Source organism: Epinephelus moara, chromosome 20 (genome assembly GCF_006386435.1).
Source record: "Epinephelus moara isolate mb chromosome 20, YSFRI_EMoa_1.0, whole genome shotgun sequence".
Classification (NCBI taxonomy): domain Eukaryota; kingdom Metazoa; phylum Chordata; class Actinopteri; order Perciformes; family Serranidae; genus Epinephelus; species Epinephelus moara.
The window spans coordinates 37,021,162-37,046,466 of record NC_065525.1 but is presented as its reverse complement, the minus strand read 5'-3'; the positions used below and the strand labels follow the sequence as shown (position 1 = coordinate 37,046,466).

General features: G+C 41.7%; 1 long non-coding RNA gene across 1 annotated transcript; it reads right to left on the bottom strand.

Annotated features, from left to right (window-relative positions):
• Positions 1-2,930: 2,930 nt before the first annotated feature.
• On the bottom strand, positions 2,931-24,879 carry LOC126407961 (uncharacterized). Its single transcript, XR_007571828.1, has 3 exons — positions 24,381-24,879; positions 16,889-16,982; positions 2,931-4,398 (listed from the first exon to the last, which is right to left on the bottom strand). It is a non-coding gene; the product is annotated as an uncharacterized LOC126407961 (long non-coding RNA).
• Positions 24,880-25,305: the final 426 nt, after the last annotated feature.

Here is a 25,305-nt window from a genome sequence, read left to right as displayed (position 1 = left end):
CTCAACAGCAATGTCTCTGACTTCCAGNTACCTGTAGTGCTGTTTATCAATCTAGACAGTTTTGGTGTGAGTTGCTGAGTGTTGGAGATATCAGCCGTAGAGATATCTGCCTCCTCTCGAATATAATGGAACTAAATGGTACTTGGTTTTTTGGTGCTCAAAGTGCCAACAAATAAATAAATAAATGAATAAATAAAACATTTGAAAAACTCAACAGCAATGTCTCTGACTTCCAGAAATCATGACCTAGTTACTCAAATTTTTTTATTCTATTCTATTTTTAGAAGGAATACTCAAATGTCATTTTTGAGCAATTTTGACAGCCCTACACTGCACACAAGGAAGCGTGCATCTACTGCTAGCACACCTAGCACCACTGAGCTAGCTGATGTTACAGCTCAGCCGAGGAGGACGCCATCAATGTTTACACCTCGCACTACCATGAGCCCCTTGTCCACGAGAAGATGTACACTTCCTTCTACATGGATACGCTTGACAGGCGCAGTTCGGCAAAAAGAAAATAATTCCTACATGAAAGCGCCAAAAAAATACATTTGAAAAACTCTTTCAGAAATCATGACCTGGTGACTTAAGATAATCCAGTCCTTTCTACTGGACTGCACCAACCCATCACCTCGCAGGAGGAAGTGTGCATCTACTCATGGACGAGAGGCTCCTGCTCACGACAGTGCAAGATGTAAACGTCCTCCTCAGCTGAGCTGTAACATTCGCTAGCTCAGTGGTGCTAGATGAAAAAATCTGTTCACAAGGTCTGTGAGTTATCATGATTAACAGAGTCATAACCTCTGGAGAGAGACATTGCTGTTGAGTTTTTCAAATATATATTTTGAGCACCACGAGCTGAGTGCCATCTAGTTACATTATATTTGAGAGAAGGCAGACATCTCTACGGCCGATATCTCCAACACTAGACTAATAAAAAGCACAACAAGCAAGAGGAAAAATATGTATTTTTGATTTTGTGGTAAAAGGTCCATTTAAGATGTGGCTTCCACCAGAAAAGAGCGAAAACTACTACAATATATTACATGTATACTTCATCATGACAGAATGACAGTGCTTTGAAACCATTTGGCACCACGCAGTCATTCAACTACAAATAGCTTCAAAGTCACCAACATTTAAATTGACCTTTACAAGATGTGAGAACAAGTAAGAGAACACAAATAAATGCCCAAGACAAACTGATTCATCATCTACTTTTTTATTGATGTTTGAAGCAGAAGAAAAACAAACAAAACCAAATCAAAGACAAATCCCACAGTGAACAGACTTTACCTGCTGGTCCTCTGCTGTTATGATTGGCCGTGGACGCCTACGTTCCAGGTGAGAAGCGGATTGGTGACTCAGGGCCAGACGGTTCAACCGGTTTGGTTTGTTGATTTTGGGAGTTTTTCTGATGCTGTAAGCGAGACGCTCCCTGTTGCCTGCATGGTGAAGTATTGCTGCCCTTCAGGGAAGGCAGTAGGTTGTATAGTTATCTCCTGATTGGGCAAAATCACTACCCTGAAACCACACAACCTACTACCTCACCCCGTTCGAACATCAGAAGGGTCGTACAGGTTGGCGAGCACTGGTGTGCTGGAGAGCATTAAAGTAGCGTGACGAAAAGACACTGAGTACATAAAAACATCTTATCACATTTTAAAGACTAACACATTTTATTTCTAGAGAAATTTGTAACACAAAAAACACTGAAAATGGTTAAAGAAAATATTTTATTTACCAAAAAACACGAAACTCAGGAGACAGAAAACTACCTACAGCAACAACCCTAAATGACCTACAACGCTGCAAATGAGTTCTTAGCTGTCAGTAGGTAAACATGCACACTCCAGTGTTGATCCAGATCCAAAAGCTCCAACATTGGCATCTGATGACATTACAGCCACTTCAGGAAAGACAGTAAGTTGTATAGTTATCTGACAGGAAGGGTATGACCCTAAAACTATACAACCTACTACCTCACCCCAAAGGACAGTCTTTAAAAACAAAGTCATTTCAGGTCCCCGTTCATGCAGGTAATCCGCTTTGACACACCTCGATGAATGCAAAACAGCAGTTATGATTCACTGAAACACAAACACACATGCCACTCTCCTCTGGGACGCCTCACCGGTGTGACCAGAGTCTGTGTGTGTTCAGAACACAACGTGACAACCTGGTCACCCGGTTCATGGCTCCAGCTCAGGGGGGAATTCAAATGATCCAACAAGGTGCATATGTCCCAAACAAATTTTATGGCCAAGGTTTTTCCATATTCAAATGTGACCAGCAAATAACTTAAGGGGTACTGTACACTCAAAATAATGGATGATAGTTTAACCTCAAACTATTACACACAATGTTACATTCAAAAAATACTGTCTCAAGAGGTCAAGTGATGATTAGAAAGACAAAAACTATATTTGTCTACCCCACATTATCTTTAATCTTTGCTTTTTTATTGTGAACCGTATGAAAGTTTTCCTCTTCAAGCCTTTATATTACAATATGTGAATGAAAATCCCTCTTTGGTTGAACTGCTTGCAACTTGTTGCAACAAAATGCCAATGAGGTTGCAAGTAGAAAATGCTTTAAAGGAACAGTGTGTAAGATTTAAGGGGATTTAGAGGCAGTTAGCGGTGAGGATTGCCGATAACTTCTCCTGGTTATAATTCCTTCAGCGTTCACTGTTTAGAAGGTTTTTACCGGGAGCTGAATTTTCCACAGAAGTCTCTTCCTCTCCTAAACAAACCGACCTGAGGTCTCGTTCATAGGATCCATACTAAAAGTGTATGTGTGGACAACAGCAGGAAATGGTGTGCAGCAAAAAATATTTGTGCCCACGCCTGACAGTGTGCAATTTCCTTTTCTAAATCCCAAATCAACTTGGAATTGTCTGCACATGGATCAGCTTTATATTACGCCCACATTCAACTATAAATGATGTATGCAAAGCCCCTCGTGAATGCTGATGCATAGAAATGAGCCTGCTGATGAGTGTCTTTATGGGTGAATCACGGCAACAACTGAGTGTCAGTGCAGTGTTTATATGTGTACAGCATTTAGACTGATTGTTTCACACCGTGCCAAAATGATTGTGACAGTCAGTGTATCCCCGACCCTGGGATATTATGATTTATCTATCTATTTAAGTTTGTTATAATAATTGTGTGAGAGCCATCACTGGCGTTATTTCTAGACTTTACTAATTTACATAATCTACACGTGCAGGTGGTGAAGATGTATGTAAGGTGACTGGAGAGGGAGTGTGTATGGCAACACTGTGACGTCCCAAGTGCATAGTCGTGTTCACCTCAGTGATTTTTTACATACAAACACTATATGAAAACTAAAGTCGTACTTGGTGACATGTGCTAACAGTATTGGAAGATATTATTGAAAACTGTTGACGCTCTGTTTTGCAATTATCTAATGCTATTTGATGTGCGCTCCACAGCTGACCACGACCGTCAGCAGCACACAGTCTACCCCTCTCCTCTGCGCTCTGGATTTGGGAATGTGATGGTGAGACTGAGCTGATGAAATATTGAGCTGAGCGGTGCCTATGGAAAAAGTATGGCTCACGAGCATGAGCAAAAATAAAGTGGGTGGATTAAATGTTTATGATAAAGCGGATCTAAAAGTACCGTGTGATATGAGGCGAATTTAAACGTGTGAGAGACATTATTATACAATTCCTCGCACATTTAATTTCTACAATCTGGCGTCAATTCACCACCTCACCATCTGCGTCTGCAAAAGTGTTTTTCCATTGCTGTCATTGCAGAGGGGCTGCAAACTCAGAAATGGGAAAGGCCTTATCTAGAGCCAGTGTTTGTCTGTTCTTGGCCACTGTAGAAACATGGCAGTGCAACACGCTGATCTCCGTAGTCGGGGACCTGCTCCCTATGCAGAAATAAATGGCTTCTTCTAAGGTAACAAAAACACAACAATTCTTTTTTTCCAGTGATTATACAATAAAGAAAACACACTTATTATATTTTATTTCTGCCAATATGTCCCCCTAAATCCTACACACTGGACCTTTAAAGAGTCACACATCAAAACGATTGGGAACCACTGTCCTAAAGTAAGTAAACATGACAGCTCCCAACATAGAATACATTGCAATAAACTGTAAATACTGATTCCACCATGCCTTCCCTTTCTTTCCTCAGTACTGATTTTGTGCTTCAGAGAGGAGAGTGTTAACAATAGTGACCAGTGTTGACAGTGGGCGAGCTCATGCTAGCTCATATCCTGGCCCACATGTGCGCAGCAGAGGGCCGCAGCTGCTGCCGTTTTTAATGTTTCTCACCTGGCTCTGTAGCGATTTCAGCAACATGTCAGGTAGCCTTCGTCTGAAAATCCCCGAGCGAAAATCTGCTACTTCTGCAACAAAGGAAATGGAGAAATACTTCAACACAGTGACTTTTACATTTGCCTTCTGTAGGATCAATCGCAAACATCCCAGCGGCTGACAGCATTTACAAGAGTGTTTAAGATTCTCGGGTGAAAACATATTGTCTGAGTTTGCTCGCAATTATGGTTATGTGTATTTACAACATGCTCGTATGGAATTTTGTATGGCTCATAGCTCTGTGAGGGAAACCACAACATCCTGCATGTTTAACTGTCACACAATCTGCTGTAACAGAGTCATATCGGGGTAATCTTTGCTGGCATGTACCTCCACGGTAATATTATTCTGTCTGTGAAGGCACAAGTGTACAGCGCAGCATAATACAGAACGGTATGTCTTGAGCTGAGAGGCCCCATGGTGTCTGCTCAGTGGTGAGTCTGAGGCTCTTTGCATTATTCAACACTGCCGTACTTACACCATAGCTCTGGATGAGTGGAGTGTAAGTATGCGCAAGCACACACCCTTAAAGGGTAACAGACACACACAAGGAGCACACAGACACTTTGCAGACAGAGGGAAGGATACAGTATGGCACCTACACATGTGCATGTACACACATACACTAACGACAGATGGACTTAAAGGGACAGTTCACCCAAAAATGAAACATACATATAGTTTGTCTTAACCGTAGTTCTATTAGTAAGTCTGGATTGTTTTGGTGTGAGTTGCCAAGTGTTGGAGATATCAGCCATAGAGATGTCTGCCTTCTCTTCAATGTAATAAAGCTAGATGGCACTCAGCTTGTGGTGCTCAAAGTGCCAGAAAATACATTTAAAAAACAGTGATGTCTCTTTACGAAATGATGACCCGGTTACTCCAGATAATCCACAGACCTTGTTGTGAGCAGTTCCATAGAGGGACTATTTTCTTTCTGTAGAACAGTGGTTCCCAACTGGTCCAGCCACAGGGTAAAGACTTCTCCTTAGTCATTACTTCAATGTCCACACAGTTGAATATATTCAGCATCACACTTGAATTGGCCATGTTGTTGAGCTAATTTGCCGTCTCTCTCATGTACCTGGCAGTTAATCACCCACTCTACAGCAGAAAATGGCACTTCATAATAAAAGCTAACCAGCGAACCACTGCTATAAAACTACACCTACCCACTGCATCACCATGCAGAGGGAAGCGTGCATCTACTCATATACGAGAGGCTGGTTGGTGGGTGTAGTTCGGTAGACAGAAAATAGCTCCTACATGAAACTGCTCACAACAATGATGTGGATTATCTTGAGTAACCGGGTCATGAATTCCTGGAAAGAGACATTGCTGTTGAGTTTTTCAAATGTATTTTTTTGTTGCTTTGAGCACCACAAGCCGAGTGCCATTTAGTTCCATTATATTTGAGAGAAGGCAGACATCTCTACAGCTGATATCTCCAACACCTGGCAACTCACATCAAAACAATTACGACTGATTAATACCACTACAGGTAAAAGGGAAAATACATATTATTGGTTTTGATGTGAACTGTCCCTTTAATTAGCTTATTATGGATTTAAGCTCAAGCTAATTATGTTCAGTAAGAAAACAAAGAAACTAATTTACTGTTTGCATTGTGAGGCTAAAAGAATGGAAGCATTTGATTACTGTTTTACAGAAAACTTCAATCACAAATGAAGCTGCACATTAAAGAACTTCATCATATTCAAATCAGCAGTGTTTCAGCTTCACTCCTGATTTTAAATGCTTGAAAAGTAACTACATGTAGAAAACTGTCTGCTAATCGTGGCTCATATCTCCATTCATATCACAGTCTATTCTCATTGTGAAGCCCTGCGAAACGCTCAGCGGTGTGGGAGCCAGACTTCATAAGGTAAGGTCAGGGCACGGTGTCCTGTCAGTCTGCTGACTGGACATACTTCAATCTAATATAGTAGATGGCTCTGGGGTCCTGACCAACAGAGTGCATGTCCAGGAAAGCTATTGCTTTCAAGTGAAGCCAGTTGCCATCATCCAGTGACAGGATAATATTCACACTCGCACCCACACACACATACACACGTACCGCGGAGGACCAATATGCAACGCAAGCAGGCGTACACCCAGAGACATGTAGCCTTGTGCACACTTGTTTAAGGCTCTTTACACAGTTATGTAATACAATCTAAAAACACCTCCTTTACTAAGAGCTCGTCCACCTGAAAATTCAGCCTTCTTAAAAGTGTGCAAACTCAGCAAGCACTCCTTCACTTGAAAGCACAGCGTCTGTAACTGATACTCTGCTTCGGCCTTGCACCTCCATTAGCTGTTTAGAAGGGCTGGGGTGCAAAGTCCTGCTTTCCACACCTCATCGTCTCATAATGTCACACCAACACGTCCTCTCCTCGCGCTGCGGGACATGCACACATGAATGCATAAACAAATACACACACGAGGACGCAGTTTCGAATACACACGTTCACACAAACATGGAAAAATAGCCTTTGGAGGGGGAAAAAAAGCAAAACATGATATTCATTTACCTCATCACATTTTCACACAGCGTTTTCACACAGCGACGGCACACATTGCTTAAAAAGCCACTTTAATTCAATCACACTTCAGTCTAAGTGCTACAGTGCCTATCAATCAATACTGAAGCTGACTTTCACTGCAGCGATAGTAAGATGGAGTGCTGTAACCTTGTAAACTGATCTGGTGGTTTGTGGTCAGTCAGTGCGGCGGGTAATTCGGAAAAATTAGCCGGACATTTGCACAATATGTGTTCACAATCTTCATCATTTTCTATCAATTTCTACTCATTCACCAGGATTTTATTAAAGACAATATGGCTCAGTAATTTGTTTAGTGTATGCAGCCCAACTCAACATGTTCTTTATTCTTGACCTGTGTTTTAGTGTTGTGGACTTTTACACATTTAACATTTTTTTAATGTAATCTTTATTTAACCACAAAACAGATCAGGACATCACATTTTTTAAGAAAGTTCTGGCCACAATGGCTCCACTATTTACGTTTTGTGCCTTCTAGTCAAGTGGAAGACTCCTAAATTGAGCGTTGTGTCAAATCTCAGTACCTTTTAGTTTAACAGAAATGTGTCTGTAGCAGTGTACTCATAAATATCAATTTATAGATGCTGGATTCTGAATATTTAAAGCGGTTTCAAAACTTGTTATCCACAGTATTGATACACTAGTACAACCTGCTCTTTCTTGCTCTATATCATTGTTGATATTTACTGCAGTCATTCTAGTGTCCTCTGCTACTAACCAGGAAAAGATGAGTCATTGTTGTCAAATTTTTTTTTTAATAAAAAATTTTCCGCCCTTAATGTCAATTTTTTTCCCACATGGTATCGGACATCGACACTTTTCAAGGTATTGTATGGAAGTTAGAAATTCCAGTATCGTGACTGTAAGAGCCCCTTAAGCACATATTTATATTTGGCAAAAATTTCTGTGTTGATATGACACATCATATATATCGCTATTATTTAAGTTTACACAACATTTTCTGTATATTTTAAATAGTGTATAGCAGCGGGCTATACTGAGGGTATGTTTATATTAGGGCTGTCAAAATAACGCGCCAATTTTGATTAATCAATTACAGAAAAAATAATGCATTCAAAAATTTACGCCGATTAATCGCTTTCCATGGTGCCCTTTGACCTGATGCGTCATTGAAGGCCACAGTGGCTTTGTCACATGATGGAGGCAGACGAGACGGCGCTGCTTGGTCTCGTGAATGCAACATTTACATTTAAAAAACAGCCAGATGGAACTGTTGATAGGAGCACCGCTCTCTGCAATTTCTGCAGTAAGTAATTTTCGTACTATCAGAGTACTTCAAGCCCGAAATATCACCGCAACGCAAAACATTTAGCAGCGAACCCAGAGGTCCGAGCTAGCGCAGCCTCTGATGCTAGCGCTAGCAGCCAGCCTCGTCAAGCCACACTAGACCAGGCGTTGAGATGCAAACTGAGTAAGTCTACCTGTGACAGACTAACTAACTCCCTCATAAAATGGACTGCAATAGACGGCAGACTAGTTTCGGTGGTAGAGGACACGGGGACAATTGTGTCTAAAATCCAGAAGCTTTACTACGACACATCTACCAAAATTCATTTGAATTGACATTTTTAAAATACTTTAACAGCAAAAGCTGCAATTAATGTAGATTAATCGATAAAAGAGCATGTAATTAATTAGATTCATTTTTTAATTGCTTGGCAGCCCTAGTTTATAGTTATTTATTTGTTAGAATACAGGCACAAGTTATTTTCACCAGGTATGGTGCTGTAAGGCAGATTAGTGGGCATGACAAAACGAGATTGTGGATAACGTTGTGCATAAAGACAATGTGAGGTTCGCGCTGGTTTGGATCGTAGTAATTTCAAGTCAAAACCGAGACACCTCACAAACTAAGTGGCCTAGGAACTTTGGAATGTTGAAGCGGCCACTTCAATGACAACACTTGAGTGCCAAAATGGGCTCTCTAGCGCCACCTAGGCACACTAAAATGGCTGCTGCAGCCCATAGGAATGTCGTAGAAAGATCAAACCAAAACTGGCTTGTTTGTCTCATCCAGACCTACAAATCATGCACTGACACCCCTGACCTAAATCCAACAGGAAGTGAGCTATTTGCCCTTTCAAAGTATCATGTCGTTTTTCAAAAATTCTCTTTCTCAAAAAATATTTCCTCCTACACCGTTTATCGTATCGGCTTCAAACTCGCACACATGACAGCTCAACCCATGCTGAACATAACTTCTGAACCACTTTGTCATTACTCGAATGGTTTGGATTTTATAAGCGCTCAAGGTGACGTGACACAAAACCTCATGACGATCTTCGAAAGAAAAGATGAGGGCCAACACATCTTTAACTTGTGACTAAGATCGCATTTTTGACTCCACAAACATAAAAACTATATGTCTGCGTTCGGGACGAGTGTATCTCTCTGCTGGTATGATCAGACTGACGATTGGACCCACGATTTGGGAATTCAAGGGAGGAGTTTGAGAGATTTTAATCCCATGTTAAAGTGCTTGGGCTGTCACCTTGTCTCTCTCTCAACTGCATGCAGCTCATTACTCAGCATAACAATGGCTTCACTCTGACTGACATAAGCCTCTGTGTGTGTGTGTGTGTGTGTGTATGTGTGTGTGTGTGTGTGTGGTAACAATCTTTAATGGACAGATTACAGCAGCATTGATCAAACTGACCAGCTCATGTGGTTCATTCCTACAACTTCCTAAATAAATGCCTGATAGCAAAAACATGTAAATACAAGATTTCCAGGTCAAACTCTTTTGCCTCATTTAGAATTTGAATCAAATCTGTAGCTACAACTGTGCTGCAGCAGTACACGATCAAATACATGTAGTCCTGCTCAGTTTCTCCACTGACATTAACTAATATATATTTGTGTCTGCCTGCTGTTACTTATATCCTCACAGCAGCCAGTACACATCAATCAAGCTTTCACTAGGTCACATGATTTCAAATGAATATGGATGTGTCGTTTGATCATCACACATGTCAAAGTTTCATTAGGTCACATGGCTTATGTCTACAACATTCAAAATATAAGCTCACACCACCTTCATAAGAACCCTTTACTTTTTTAAAAATGAACTTGAAAATGAGCGCATTCGTTTGTTGTACACCCAAGCTCTTCAACAGGTCAAGAGGTTTTAAATTACTTTAAAACTGATCTTAAAAGTATTTCCATTTATTTTCATCAATATCATTTCTCTGAGGGTTACAACAAATTACCTCATTTTAAGTACAAGTCCATAACAGAGTGTTACAAACATCAGGAAAGTATACACATCTTTGAGGAAATGTTACACTCCACTTGTTTTCTTTTATGATTTACTCTCCTTTATAATTCATGTTTTATCCATGTTAATGTTTGTTATCCTGTTAAAATGTATATTATGTATTTATATATTCATGTGCTTGCATCACAATGTGTTACACAACAAAGCAGGAGTACTGTCACCACAGACCTTTGTTTTTTACAGTACACGGGGAACACTTTAATTCTTAACAGTATGACACACACCATTTTGTTAACATTACATAAGTTATTTATTATTACACTGTATTTCATTTCAATGTGGATGTTTTGGAGAAGACCTTTTGTTTCCATAGCTGACATATCACAGGTACATTTTAGTTAATACATCAGTTGAAAATTAAATACATATCGTAACGTACTGTAATATAAAGTCCCTCTATTGCCAAATATGACCTTGCGTTCTCTTGACATTGCTTGTTTTATCGACATTTCGACTCTTATGAATAATTCGCACTGCCTACATGAGCTGGAGGCTGAAACAGCAATACTCCAAGGTCCCGCCCAACGCTGCTAGCAGCTTTATTTATTATTATTATAGAAACATGTTTATATTCCTCAAGGTATTGTAAGGCAGCTTGAATTAAATAGAGCTACAACGACTAGTCGATACATTGCTTAGTCAATCAGAAACAACAAAAAAATATTTTACATATTTTTTTATAATCGGTTCATCATTTTCAGCACTTATTCAAGCAAAACTGTCAAATCTTTAATGCAAGAATTGGCAGCTTTTCTTTTTCATTTATGATAGTAAATGAAGTGTTTTTGGATTTTGGACAGTTGCTTGGACAAAAGAAGCAAACTGAAGATGTCACTTTGAATTCTGGGAAAATTTGATGAGCACTTTTTTCATATTTTTTTGACATCTTATAAACTAAACAATAATTTGTGACAATAAAATGATAAAACGTCTCCTCACTGTAGCTCACTCTTCATCTTTTAAGCACTTAACTGCACTCTTCTTCAGACTCTTCCTCAGTTCTACCCTCCTCAGCCTGGATGCCTTTTGGCACCACAAGATTATATGAGTGCTCATGCTTGAGTTGCAAATATGTCTGTGTACAGTATTTGTGCTCATTAGTCCCTGTGTTTATACATGTGTGGCTTCCCTTCCATCGGGGATGTGGTCAGGAATAACTAGACTCCTGTGTGCATGTACTTCTCCCTCGTCTGTATACATCTATATGTGCGCCCCTGGTACAAGTGAAGTGGTGTCTGGGCGCAGACAGGAGGAATCCAGATAGACACGGTGGAGCATTTATAAAGGGAAGCATGGCTTCTGTGCCCCCCCACAGCCCCCTCTGGGTAGCACAGCAGGCATGACCCATCTATTTATACCAGGGCCGGGGGGGAGGCAGCGGGAAGAGGGGGGAAGGACAGGAGCGGGGGGAAGAGGAGAGGCTGCATGGGCAGGTCCTGTTACACATGCCAGGGGGGATGGCTGGGGCAAGCCACAGGGGGATTCTGCTCAAAGTCAGACAGGCTAACCTCCCCGTCACCTCTGCATGAGGCCGACTGAGCTAGCAAACCTTGTGCGAGTGTGTGTGAGGAGAGGGGAAGAAGAAGGGTGTGTATGAAGGTGTCTAATTGTAGACAGTGTGCCTATGGGTGTGTGGTGCTACAGGCATGCATCAGTGCACGCATACTGTATGCTTTGTGTTTGTGTGATCTACATATGTACATGTGTGACAGAGTGTGTATGTACTCGCGCCTATGTGTATAATGTGTGTCTGCCTGTCAGGCTGTGAGATGAACCGGCCCCAGTGACTTACCCCCCTCCCATCCACCCCTCCAGCCCCCAGCACAGCCATAAACATGCCAGGTGAAGAGGGCTGGCTTAGGCAGAGTTAGCTGATCCCAGTGCAGCCCCTCGGCCCCATCTTTAGAGGTAAAAAACGACCCCAATCATTGTAATGACAGGGCACGCAGCAGGGGTCGCCCAGACCACTCAGTCCAAACCTTGCCAGCTGCTTCTCATCTCTCACACACAGTATACAGTCACATGTACATAGAGAAACATACACACACTTGCACGCACGTGTGTGCACACATACACGCTACGGCTGCAGGATGCACAGCAGGGCGCAGGCCTATAGAAAGGTCTATGGGGAAAACTACTTGTTTTTGAAGGCTTGGCAGGTGTCTGTTACGATTGCATATCAAAATACAGATGCCTTTTAACAGTTGCCATTGTTGTGCTACTTAGTGCTCATGATAGTGAAGCCTATATTAGACTGTAAAGACAAAAAACACTGATGCTTTGTACTACATTAATAGCTTAAACTGATGATTAAAGCAAGAGCACTTACCATATTAATTATTAGATGTTTAAATATAGAATGAATCCTTTGTCTTTGATAAGTGGTATAAGTGCAAAAATGCGTTTTCAGGCGTTCTTTGCCTTCATTTTATCCATTATTTTCTTATATCAGTAGATCTTTGCACATGCTTGAATGGCTCTCCATGCTATAACCACAGGCAGAAAAACAAATCTATGTCTTGATCAAATTTGTACAGTGGAAGCGGCGTACAGCCTATGGCTGCTGCAGCAGCGCCGGTCCTACTTTAGGGTTATAAGGTTAATAGCCTGTAGAAGGTTATGATCAAATTGATATTTCACATTAATCAAATTCAAGGACACATAAGCACTAAAACTACCATGAAGTCTATTAGGAGGCGATGTTTTCCTGCCAAAAGCAACAAACTCCAGCTGTTCTGGCTGAATGATTTGGGATATTTTCCCACAATGCACTATGGCTAAACACATCTAATAAAAATACATTGAATATTGTATTTTTTTTTGCTCATGTAAAGATCCAGAGGCTCAGTCTTTGTGACTCCACACTAATGGAAGCTGGTGAAACGTGCATTGCCATGTGGCTGCTGATGACCTGTAGGGCCCCCGTCTATTAGGAGAAGTCTTTAGTCCTGACACGTCTGCATGCCCAGCTCTGCTCTGGCCTGCCTGCAGGGCCCCTTTCAGCTTGGGCAGTGCCCCATCGAGCTGCATCTGTCGCCAGCTATATTTAGAGGGTGGGACAAATACCTTTCTCCCTGGATATGAACTTCAGCTGACAGACATCGGGCCGGAGTAGGCAGACAGGGATCTGTGCAGTTTGTAACCTTGAAGAGCTCGTTACCCCCAGGCTACAGCTGGCTGTAGTCAGACTCACTTCAGTGGTTAGCAGTTACAGCTAAAAGCTAAGGCTGTAAATACAGCACAGTTAACCACAGTTAGCATTGAAAAGCTTGATTTGGCAGCAGTTATTACCGCCAGTGCCTATAGTTCCAGGACTGCTGCCAACACGAAGGAGAAAATATAGCAATGTACTCTGATAAAGAGATTTAATACTTCTCCCTCTGTGAGTTATAAAAGAATATGAATGAATTTCTGTGGATTTGAATCCCCTTCAAATACTCCTACATTTCTGCCTATAAGCATTTGTGTGTGTGGCAGTGCCAGCGCGGCAGCCAGTGTGTGATATGTGACCATGTTGCATGGCCATCTGCTCTATATAACCATAAACAAACGCAGGCAGGCCAGCTTCACAGTATCATTTCCAAGAGGTCTAGGCCGGGTAAATGTATTCATGCTTTGGTCTCTGGGTAGATGCTGTAGAGATATGCCCCAGAAACAGACCACAGTTATGCAATAGCATTCATAATTCATTCCACAAACACAATATGGAGGCCACTCTGTCCCATATGCAAACACATGGCCAGATTAAGGACTGGGGAGCCAAAGGGGACAGAGTGCATTCTGAACTGTTAGCAAAAGCCATTGACTGTGTGTCTGTCTCAATGAGAGCTTGTCAGTGACAGGCCTAAATAGGCCAGGTCTTACTGCTGGAGGGACCTCTGCTATATTTTGCACCTAGAGTCTAAATCAGATACATGCCAGCAAAGATACACACTGATACAGTGAGAGACTTTATACAGCATCGCTCCGAGCCATAAACCGATATGGTACACAGATATACACTCCTGTGCTGTTTTCCTGTGTGTTCTGTCAATATGTTCTGCCCCGCTGACGACAAGGTTTTCTGTGCATACACATATAACATACACATGTTGCTGCTTTTACATTCCTCAGAGGTCCAGTGTGTAGGATTTAGGGGGATATATTGGCAGGAATGGAATATAATATAATATGTTTATTTTCTTTAGGGTACAATCACCTGTGTTTTTGTTACCTTAGCATGAGCCGTTTATAGCTACATAGGGAGCAGGTCTTTGCCAATGGAGTCTGCCAAGTTGCACTGCCATGTTTCTACAGTAGCCCAGAACGGACAAACCAAACACTGGCTTTTTCGTGTTTTAGTGTCACCCATTCTGCAACGAGCCAAACGGCATTGGAAAGACACTGATTTTTAACGTGAAACTGCTTTATTCAGTGATTTTACTGGTTAAAATCAGTTTGTTTTGGAGAGGAAGAGACCTCTGCGGACAGTTTACCTCCCTGTAAAACCCTCCTGAAAAATGAAAACTGAAGGCATACATGTTGACGTCTTCTACATTCTTTAAAGGTCTAGTGTGGAGGATTTAGGGGGATATATTTGCAGAGATTGAATATAATATGCATTCTTCTATAGTGTATGATCATCTGAAAATAAGAATCGCTGTGTTTTTGTTACCTTAGAATGAGCCATTTATAGCTACATAGGGAGCAGGTCCTTGTCCACACATTCTGCCGAGTTACACCACCATGTTTCTACAGTAGCCCAGAACGGACACCGAATTTAGCAGCCCCTCTACTACAAGCCAAACAGCATTGGAAAAACTCTGATTTTTAACATGAAACGGCTTTATTCATTGTTTTTACCTGTTTAAATCACCTGGCCTGTTTGTTTTGGAGAGGAAGAGACCTCTGCGGACGATTCGGCTCCCTGTAAAAACCTCCTGAATAATAAAAACTGAAGGAATCCTAACAAGAAGTTCGCTTGGCGCAATCTGCAATCCTAGTTGCTAGATTCCACTGAATCCTACACACTGGTTGACACACTGGTCAGCTTACCTGTTAAGTTACAAAAAATAGTTAACAAATTGTGTGTGTGTCCCTGTTTAGGATGCTTCCATGAGCTTAGTTTAGTGACAGCAAGCAAGAAAAAATACTTTAAAAGTGAGAAAAATAGGAACTGTTTAATACGTAGAGGCAAATCCCATTACCTGTGAGTGTGGTGGGTTATGTAATAAGTATGCAACAGATGAATGTTGGGTTTTTAAACTGAAACAGTCCCAAAAGTAAAGTGGGCTTCATCTCTCATGTTGAGATAACGCTTTCATTTTTATGGAGGCCAAAAGACAAAAATCACAAATGACAAAAGCAACTCCTGACACATCAATTTTCTTTCCCTCTATGACACAACGTAGTATTAGCTAAAATGATTTAGTGTGAGTTTGTCAGGTAAGTTAAGCAACAGGCTGATCAAAAGAAAAGCAGCAGACACCTACTGAAGGCTTGATATAGTATCTGTGGTCTTGGGATCAGATGAGAGGAGGATTTTAATAACATCTGCACATGTAATCAAATGCCTGGCACATACAGGATTCCAGAGCCGCAGGCAGCTAGCTATAGTAGCTAGAGGTTGTAGGGTGGGGCCCGGGGTTACTGAGTGCATATGATACATGCACAGTTTAAGGTTGAAGCTCCAGCTAACATTGCGCTGCGGTTAGGGTGGAGGCAGGTACATAAGGAGAGGTTAAAGCTGCACTCGGGATCTGTAGCACCATAAGCAGGCAGGTTGTGTTACTGTGGGGGCCTGGCTGCTGGGGACTCTGGAGGAGAAAGAGGGAGGACTGATGGAGGGTGGAAGGGGGTCATGCAGCTGTGGGCCCTGCCAGCACATTTGCCCCAATGGAAAAGAACCGTTTGTGGCGTCCACCCAAGGTCAGCCCTTTGAGAGGAAGAGCTGGGAAGGGTCCAGAGCGGAGGCTGCTTGTTTGCATGCAGTCAGTCGGCAACAATTAAAAACCCCTCTCCATCAGTAAACGACATATGAAGTGTTCTATCAGTCCACATTTGGAGCAACTTTTTTCTCCAACTCCTGCCACTCCTCTCTGTTTATTTTAATTCGCTCCTCGACCCAGCATCCAGTTGCACCCACTTTTTCTCCCCCACTTTGCTCTGTCCCTCTCATCCTGCTACCTGACTACTTTGGCAGCGATACACAAAATGGCGGCGGGAAGCTGAGAGCTGGAAGGCAGAGAGTGGAAGCCATTTTCTAACAGATCCAGGCCCCAGCACAGAAAGAGTCAAGACTTCCTATGCCTAGTGGACAATTAAGATTACACCCGAGTGTTTTTCTGTGCATGTGCACTAAAGATTATGTTTGTTTTTGTTTTTTTAAATCGACTGCTCTAACAAGCCATTGGGACCACTTGGCCTTTCAAATGGGATAAAGGCACAATACACAGCCATTATGATTTAATCTAATGCAGGCTCACATTATAATACGTCTCAGGAAGAGAAAGAAAATAAATGTAGGCAGAGCGGTTCATGCCACGCATATGACAAATGAAACTTATGCAGCATCTAATTACAGCCTTCATCTCATTAAATGAAACGCAAGACAATACAACCGCATTACAATACATCATTAAATAACAACATATTCAATTTACAATACATTATGGTACTTACAATGCTGCTGCGATCGCCAGTCTGTCTGTACGTGATTTCACTTGTTGGCCAAATTGTTTGTGCCTGTGGCTGGAGTCAAAACCCATCTCACTGCCTACAAGAGAGACACAGAGACAGACAGAGAGTGAGGATTGTAGAGTCGGAGGCAGAGACAATTTACAGAGAGGAAGAGAAAACAATGGAGAGAAGCAGAAACAGAGAGAGTGATCGGTTGGAGAAGCCAGCAGCAGCCACAGCAGCCAGCAGCAGCCACAGCAGCAGCAGAGGGCTGTAGGGGCTCCTCTCTGTAGCCTGTTTACTAATAAGCTCGCCCCACAGTCTTGCCTGGCCAAGGAAACTCATTAGTGGAACATGTAACACACCGCACCCTCTCTGCTGGCCTGTGCACCGGCCAACTCTCACTGCCGCATGCTCACCCAACACCAACACACGAGCTCCACCGTGGCCTTGGCCTTGCCCACTAGCACCCACTCACTGCATACGTGCACACACACTTTGGCATGCTGCATTACCGAAAGCCCACAGTGTCATGTGCGTGGGTGAAGTGGTGCGTTATGCGTGTACTTGTGAGCATAATAAGCGATTTTCTGCACATGCAGCACAGTATGTTCACGTTCACACATGAGGGCATGTGCAGACTGCGCGGCGTTAATGTATGAGGCAGCTTTTGACATGTGCACGCGTTATCCTGCGCGTACGTGGGCGTGCGATGCCGGGTACCATCGTGTGGAGGTGAAATGGGACAAAGGAAAAACAGAGGTATTTAGTCATCATTAGTCAAATCTCAGATTGCGTGAGGGTTGTCCTCTAGCAGACCAAGGAGGACACTGCCAATTAAAGGCCTCCGCTCAGTGTGGTGGCGGCTGCTGAAGGGTGATAATTCTGTACAAGGACGCTAATTGCAGCGCAGGACACGGCCTTGCCGGGGAAGGGTCTTTTATATATTGTTTCTAACGTTTGTAATTACAGTGCAGTGCCTTGGACCGCTGCCAGCACATGTTTATGGGCTCATGAGTAACCCAACTCCTCCAGCCCATGGAGGGAGATTCATGCCCGAGCTGTGCACTCACTGCACTCTGTGTGCAAGTGTGTGTGTGTGTTGTTTGTGTGTATATGCATGTTGATGACTCATGAAGCCTGGGCGAGTATGTGCAGAGGGGATACTCAACAGTATATTAGTCTCTGCCACATGGACGGCTGCAGGAAAACACAATACAGTATACTGTATGCATTCTTTAAACTGATCTCTGTTACAAAATATTTTCTTTTGTTAATTTAAACGGACATTTTGAAGCTCTCTGTTAGAAAGGGTGACTCGTGTAGTCTTTGATTCTGAACCCTGAAGTTTTTGGTCACTCTACCATTACACAGCAGTGTAAACAAGGAAACCTGAATACATAAACATGAGCGGAGTGCAGAGTTACACGGCAGAAATCAGCACCACAGCTGTAGAAACTCAGTAAAAGACATATCAAAGCACATGGATACTCAATATCAATTTTTCTGTCCCAGAATAGGCAACACAAAGATAGCCCAAGCCATTGGATTCGTATTTATCACCAAACGCAGCCAACATAATTCAGCTCGGCTCTGACGAACAGTAAGAAAGTGATGAAGTGGAGGTGAGGTGAGGGAAGGGATTTACAGTATTTTGATAGTCTGAGAGTTGCAGGCGAGGCCTTTCAACACTTCCAACTCTACCTCCAAGTGGAACAATTTTGCCGATTCTGCACTTTTTCGCTGACTAAATTGCCTTGGCGACAGCGGAGGCCAAAAGCTGAAGAAATATATGAGCGCTGGAAAAGAAAAGTTGAGTGGGCGCAGCTCAGCGTTATCTGGAATATCGCTTTGCCTGGCAGGTACATAAAACAAGGATCTATCCCGACAATGTGTGCTGAGAGACACTCACACGTGACGCTGTAGACTAGAGTCTCTCAAACACACACTGAACACACTGAGTGGCCAGAGGGAAAGAAAGCATTGAGTTTTTATTTGAATGATTCTATATATTCCATCTGCTTTAATGATATGAATCGCTCTGCCTTGAAGGAAGTTGTTTTAAGAGCGTGTAAGAAAATCGCCCTTGTGTAAATAAATTGTGGAAAATAAAAACCCAAAACACTTTGACATCAGCCAAAGGGCCCATGATGTAAAGGTGAAAGTTGCACAGGTCTCATTTCAGAACGTCTGGAGGAAAAGAGGGGGAGGAACAGGGGGAGGAAAATCTACATCATCTGTCACCCCCCAAAACTCTCCCCCAGTCCAATATTATGTCATTATGACTGTGCTCACCGTCTCTGCGGAGCTGCTGTGGTTTTGTGGATAAATTACATGTGACACTCCCAGCTGACATCCTGATTAACACAGGGAGAATAAAATGGCCCCCAATCCTCAGTAGTCAACGGGGTAATGGACTAATGGCTTCCATGTATGGCGAGAGAAACCAGGAAAAGCAGGTTTTAGAGACTTTGGTGTGTGTGTGTGTGTACGAGTGTGACATGTGTGTGAGTGCATCAGCATATGGGTGTGTAATTACTTGGATTGCTGAGCCTTGACATTTGTGCTTTTGTGCAATAATTTTGGAACTTGCAACCCTGGAAATGTACCGTATATGTGTGTGTGTGTGTGTACGTATCGGGGTCTCGGGCCTCTTTGTCCAGCCTCTCTCTTCTCTTTTCAGGCCTGGCCTACTTCCTACTGTACTGTAGTGCTTATGCTGTGTGAGTGCGCCACAGCCTGTAGTGGCCACTGTAGATCCACTCATCTGCTCTCCCACATTCACAGTACAGGAGGGCAACAGGGAGACTGGCCAGCTCCTACCACAGAGACTCGATCTGACTACACCGTCGCTCACCTCGGGGAGATTTGAACAGCTTCTTCCTCTGACTGACAACTGCTAAATAAAAGCCCGAAGCAGACGTTACTGTGACTGACACAAGCACTGTAAAATCTAAGCGATTGTCTCACAGGTTTTTTTTTTGTGCAGAATGCACTGTGACCTCTGAAGTGTGAGGCTGCCAAAGTGGGAAATTCAAATCCACAAGCAGTGACCTGCTGGTGCTAACCTGCTGCACAGCGCTTTGCACCACTGCTTTGAATGTGTCAGTGAGAATACTGGACCTAAATCTGAGTCGACATATCCAATATGAACAGATTTTCAACCTCACGTCGAATTTTATTTTTTGCATCCTTCATTTCCTGAATAAGTAAATGCAGGGAGCATCTATGCACTTGAACTTGAAAACTGAAGAATTAGAAAATGTGTCTGCTTCTGCTGCGGCAAGATTTCCACAATAAATAGTACATTTCTGGCCTCGTGGGTCATGTAAAAATAATGTCCAGTGATCAGAAAAAGCTCATTCTTTAACTTGAAAATATCAATAAAATATCTAAAAAATTAAATTTAAATATATCAGATATTTAACAATGAATACACGCTGTATCATTGTCCTGTGATTCAAACTATAAAGAATAAAATTCAATTTAATTGTTAAAGACATCAAAATCCCCTCACAGGACTACACATATGCATTTTTAGCCCAGGCAGCCCAGGCAGCACTGCATGTCAATCAAATCCCTGAGCCTGACAGTCCTCCACAGAGCTCAGACATACAATATAACTTTAATTACACCGGGCTTTTCAGTTTTATTGTACTTAAAACAGCACACTGAAACCCGTTTTAGCGGGAGAAATAAAAGAGGCTCCATTATTATGGCAGAAAAAATATATTTACAGTGAGTGCTCACTTGGCCCCCATTCACCACTCCAATCTGGATTTCATATTAGCCAGGAGGAAATTGGATGGAATTCACAACATCACAGCAAGCTCATAAATGAAACAAAATCACATAATCTTAAATACCAATTTATCCACTTAACAAATGAAGCAGTGTATTGGTGGCTTATTGCTGTGTTGTACTGGTAAATGACTCATTTTCGCTGTGTGTTGCACTAGTAAGAATACACTGAGCACTGGCACATGATCTAAACCACATACTCAACACTTCAAAACGTATCTGGCAGGATTACTCAGATCTGGAGACGTACAGTAGTCTTTACAGTGCTGCTACACCACATGACCATTAAAAGCTATGACAGGAAACATCTCATTCAAAGAGTCATCTACAGATCAAAACCATCTTTCAAGTACACAACTAAATGATAATATTAGAGCGCTGAATTGTATTGTTCTCGTCTGTTAATCCTGTGTGTTAATGTTCTGTGAAATAAGATATCTAATATTAGGTAAGTCAGATGTGGCCAAATGTCAGGATGGCAGTTTGTGAGATGAGGTTGCTCTTTTTTCTTATCTGCACTGACACAGCTTTTATGCTTTTAACAGTGTGACGAATAATGCTAATTTTGGAGCAATTGGGATCGTACGAAATTAAATTACTTTTTTCTACACTAGTCTAAAGGCATAACTAGATATGTGTTAGAAAAAAACTAAATACTGGGAATTGCAGTTTTAAATAAATAAATAAATACATAAAAAAAGTTTATGGTGCCCCTTCAGACGTCATAATGAGAATAATAATAATGAGACACCTGTTAGATTTGTGGTTTTGCTATCACAGAAGAAAAAAGGTCAACCATTTTTTAATAATCTGAATATTATTAGAAAAAAAATCATCAATATTTTCAAATCAATAGCGATTTACAAAAATCACCAGCAAGCGATCGAATAAAAAAGTGGAGGACACATGCATGAGCGTGCACATGCGTACATGCATTCTCTCTCTCACACACACACACACACACACACACTGAGCAAAATATGCTGATGCTGTGTATTCATGCAGCATTATTGTATCCTCTACACTAAAACATTCATCGTATCATACACTCTTACTTTTATTTCACGCTTTATATTTTCCTCTATATATTAGACACATGTTATATAAAGTATAGAAAGTATTCCCCCTTCCTTCTTCAGACAAAACTTTTAAAATACTTAAAGAGTTAATTCTATACGGAAAAAATAAGGGAGTACGTTATTTTGCAGCATTAAATCCTTTCCTCTCTTTATATACTACATAATATTTTAAAGTGAAACACACGTCCAGTAACAAATTAAAAAAGCACACAGAGGTTGAGCATCAATGAAAAATAGTTTATGTATTTTTTTCAAAGCCTAAATTACATATAAAACTAACTACTTGCAAATATTATATACACTGTAGAACAGTAATTCTACACAATATATAATCCATTTCCAGAGTGCTCATTCAGGCTCTTTTTTTAGTTCATACCTACATGCATTAAAAAGTTATTAAGTATTGTCAGTTAAAAGCTTCTAGCATCTTTAAAAAAACAAACTTACACTACTTTGCAGTGAGTAGTATATAAATGCGGAAAATACTGTTTTAAAACGCATTTAGTGAAAAAAAAAAATAAAGAATTTCTCATTCAAGTTCAAGGCCACAGTCAAGTTCAAGTTTGGGAACTTGTTGTTCTAGCTGTGGCCTGTTTTTCCTTTAGCTCCTCTTTTGCAGTGTATTCATTAAACACTCGCTCTCGTGTATTTGAAATATATGTATTCAAAAAAATGTTTGAAAATATGTGAAATATATTGACTGATTACGTCTATTAAAAAGGCATGTTTGGTTGTTATATAGGTTTAAAAGAATTTACCCTTTCATAGAGGCGTTTCATAAAGCCGAAGAACACACACTTTAAAAGTGAAAACTGACAAGAGTGTAAAAATGTGTTCACTGTCGAACCACAAGTATTAATATCTGACAGTGTACACAAAGAAGATTATTAAATTAAACACACGAATATGTTCGTTTGGTTGTGTTCTTGTATTTGCGTGTGTGTGTGTGTGTGTGTGTGTGTGTCCCATCCAGCCTTGCTGTGTTTGCTGTGTAGCTGCAGTAAAGCTGAAGTTTGCCTCAGTGCACAGAATGCCTCATTGTGGCCTGCACCAGGCTGTCGGGTTGGTCAGGTATACTTTTACAGAGAGCGAAAATACTGCAAACCCTCACCACCCTGCCATCTGCCTCTCAACATGCAACCTTCCCCTGGACTCCTGCCATCCACTGCCAAAAAGGCCTCAGGGGTGGAGTAGTGTGATACTCTGCCAGCCAAAAACCATGTGTCCACTGCTAGTTAAGTAGAGCTTATATCCATATGAATGAACATAATCACCTATGTATGGAAAAAGCTGTACCTGAATCACCTGAAAGCTCTGAGAAACATCGGGTCGACTTTGCCCTTCAAAAAGTGTCCTTTCACATAAAGCCTGATGAGCATCTGAGCAGACATGAGGAAACCAAAGCACGAAGGATTAAAGACTTTTGTGAATCAGCTGCTAATAAATGTCAGGTTTTAAAAAATGAAATTCCAAAACAGTGATTATTATGTGTACGGTTGGTTCCCCTTGCAGGCGATACTACAAATTAAATGTTATGAATAGACCTGGGGATTGTAAATTGCCTTATAAATGTCTCATTCACTAATGAAACCTGCATTTTCCATTCATTTGACAAAATTAACTACCAAGGATCTGAAAAAGAGCCAAAGAAGCCAAATTAAATGAATTTTTGATCCAAAGTAACTTATCTGAAGTGAAATTCGTCACCTCACAGTCATTTTGTGGGCTTGTTCTGTGACGCATACACAGGTTTATTGCTCAGGTTTTTTTCCTCCTTCAAACGAAAACAAGGGGATGTTTTCTTACACATCAATATAATAAGACAAGCATTTCGATAGGAGTCTTTCTACACATTTGCCACAAAATATTACTATGCAAATCATAAATCGTGTGTTAAAAGAAGCGCAGATGCACAGATAATTCAGGAAACGATGCGATCAATATTAAAATTAGGTGTGTAAAGGCAAATATCCTGCAAATGGCGAAGCGACGGACTATTTTATATTTATTCTCTTTTCTGTCTCCTAAAACGAAATACAAGCTCGGCAAATGCTGCCCGCAAAACTTCAAATTCGGAGAAATGCAGGGTGTTCTCCTTGAAATTTAGCTGACAATCGAGCTTTTGAGAACATTAAAGCGATCAAAACGATCAGTACACCACGTACTTCTCTTCATACAGTACATACTAAGCCCGGACCACATCACTCATATGAAATACCTCCACAACCGTGGCCTTCCGCTCATCCACTGATTACCACGACGTGGGATTATCCTGGCAGCAATCACAGTGCTATCAATGACTTCTGTTTTTGCATTACTAAATTACACCTCCGTTCTATGGAGGGCAGGGAAAAGTTATAAGAAAGCATTATTAAAGTTAAAGGAATGGCGGTGTCGCTCGTATATGTGCTATTGTATATGTTCCCAAACTACATGAGCGTGTAGGATTTTACATTCAGACGTATTAATGCGCACTCAATAAAAAGAAACTTTGTGCACAAATGTTTATTTGCACAGTGTGCCTGTTAAACATCGAAAGCCTTAGATGTAAACACACGGATAAACTTGCATCGAAACCATGCAAGCACACACACATTAAATCAGATATTACTCACCGATTTTTCAGAGCAAAGATGGTAAATGTCCGGACAGGATGCGAAATTTGGCAGCTCTTCCCGCTTTTGATCCACATCTCTGTCAAGAAGAGGAGAAAGCCATAAGCTCCCGTTTGGTAGTTCTTTCTAGACCCAGCGATTTCCCTCAGACTGTCTCTTTTCACAGCCGTGCCTCAGCCACTGCTCCAGCCTGAGCCCCAGCCTCAATCTCAGCTACAGCCTCACTCCCTCTTCCAGCCACACAGTCTGAGCCCCAAGCTCAGGGCTGCACGGCTCGCCTGCCACTGGCTGGGTCCAGGCCTGGTGAGAGGCCTGAAACAATAGGAGGCCATGAGGCTGTCTGCAAGGCTCCAGCTAAGCCCGTCTGCTAGTTAACAAGTCTTTGAATGAGGAATGTTAGCAAACAGACAAACAGCATGTCTGATGCATGCAAATAGCACAACCAGTCCAGTCACAGCCTTGGCTGGGCACATGAATAATTCAGCAGTCTATATGCTGCTCTCCCACATTACTCCCTCCCTCTTCCCGAATGAAATGCCTTCACTAGAATAAGTGTGGCAAAGTATTCAAACCTCTGCTTTACCAGCAGCCTTGCTCGCGAAAATCAGTTTTTATACCATACACAAACATGTAATAATATCGCGAAGTCGCCATGTAGAAACACGACATGCAGGCCTACTTCTGACATTTCGCTGTAACAATTTGAAATTTCGCAATTACTACATTTTTTTCTCTTATTGCCTTTTAATGTCTTTTGTTTGCAGTTGGCACCTGTCCCAGAAAGAGATCCGGCTCAGCACACCACTCATTCTCCTGTTAGGAGAGCAAGTCGGTGTGAAAGAGAGAGAACAAGGGGGGAGCGAGAGACAGACACACACACACAGAGGGAGTGAGAGGACATGGGAAGGAAATAGAAGGAGAGACA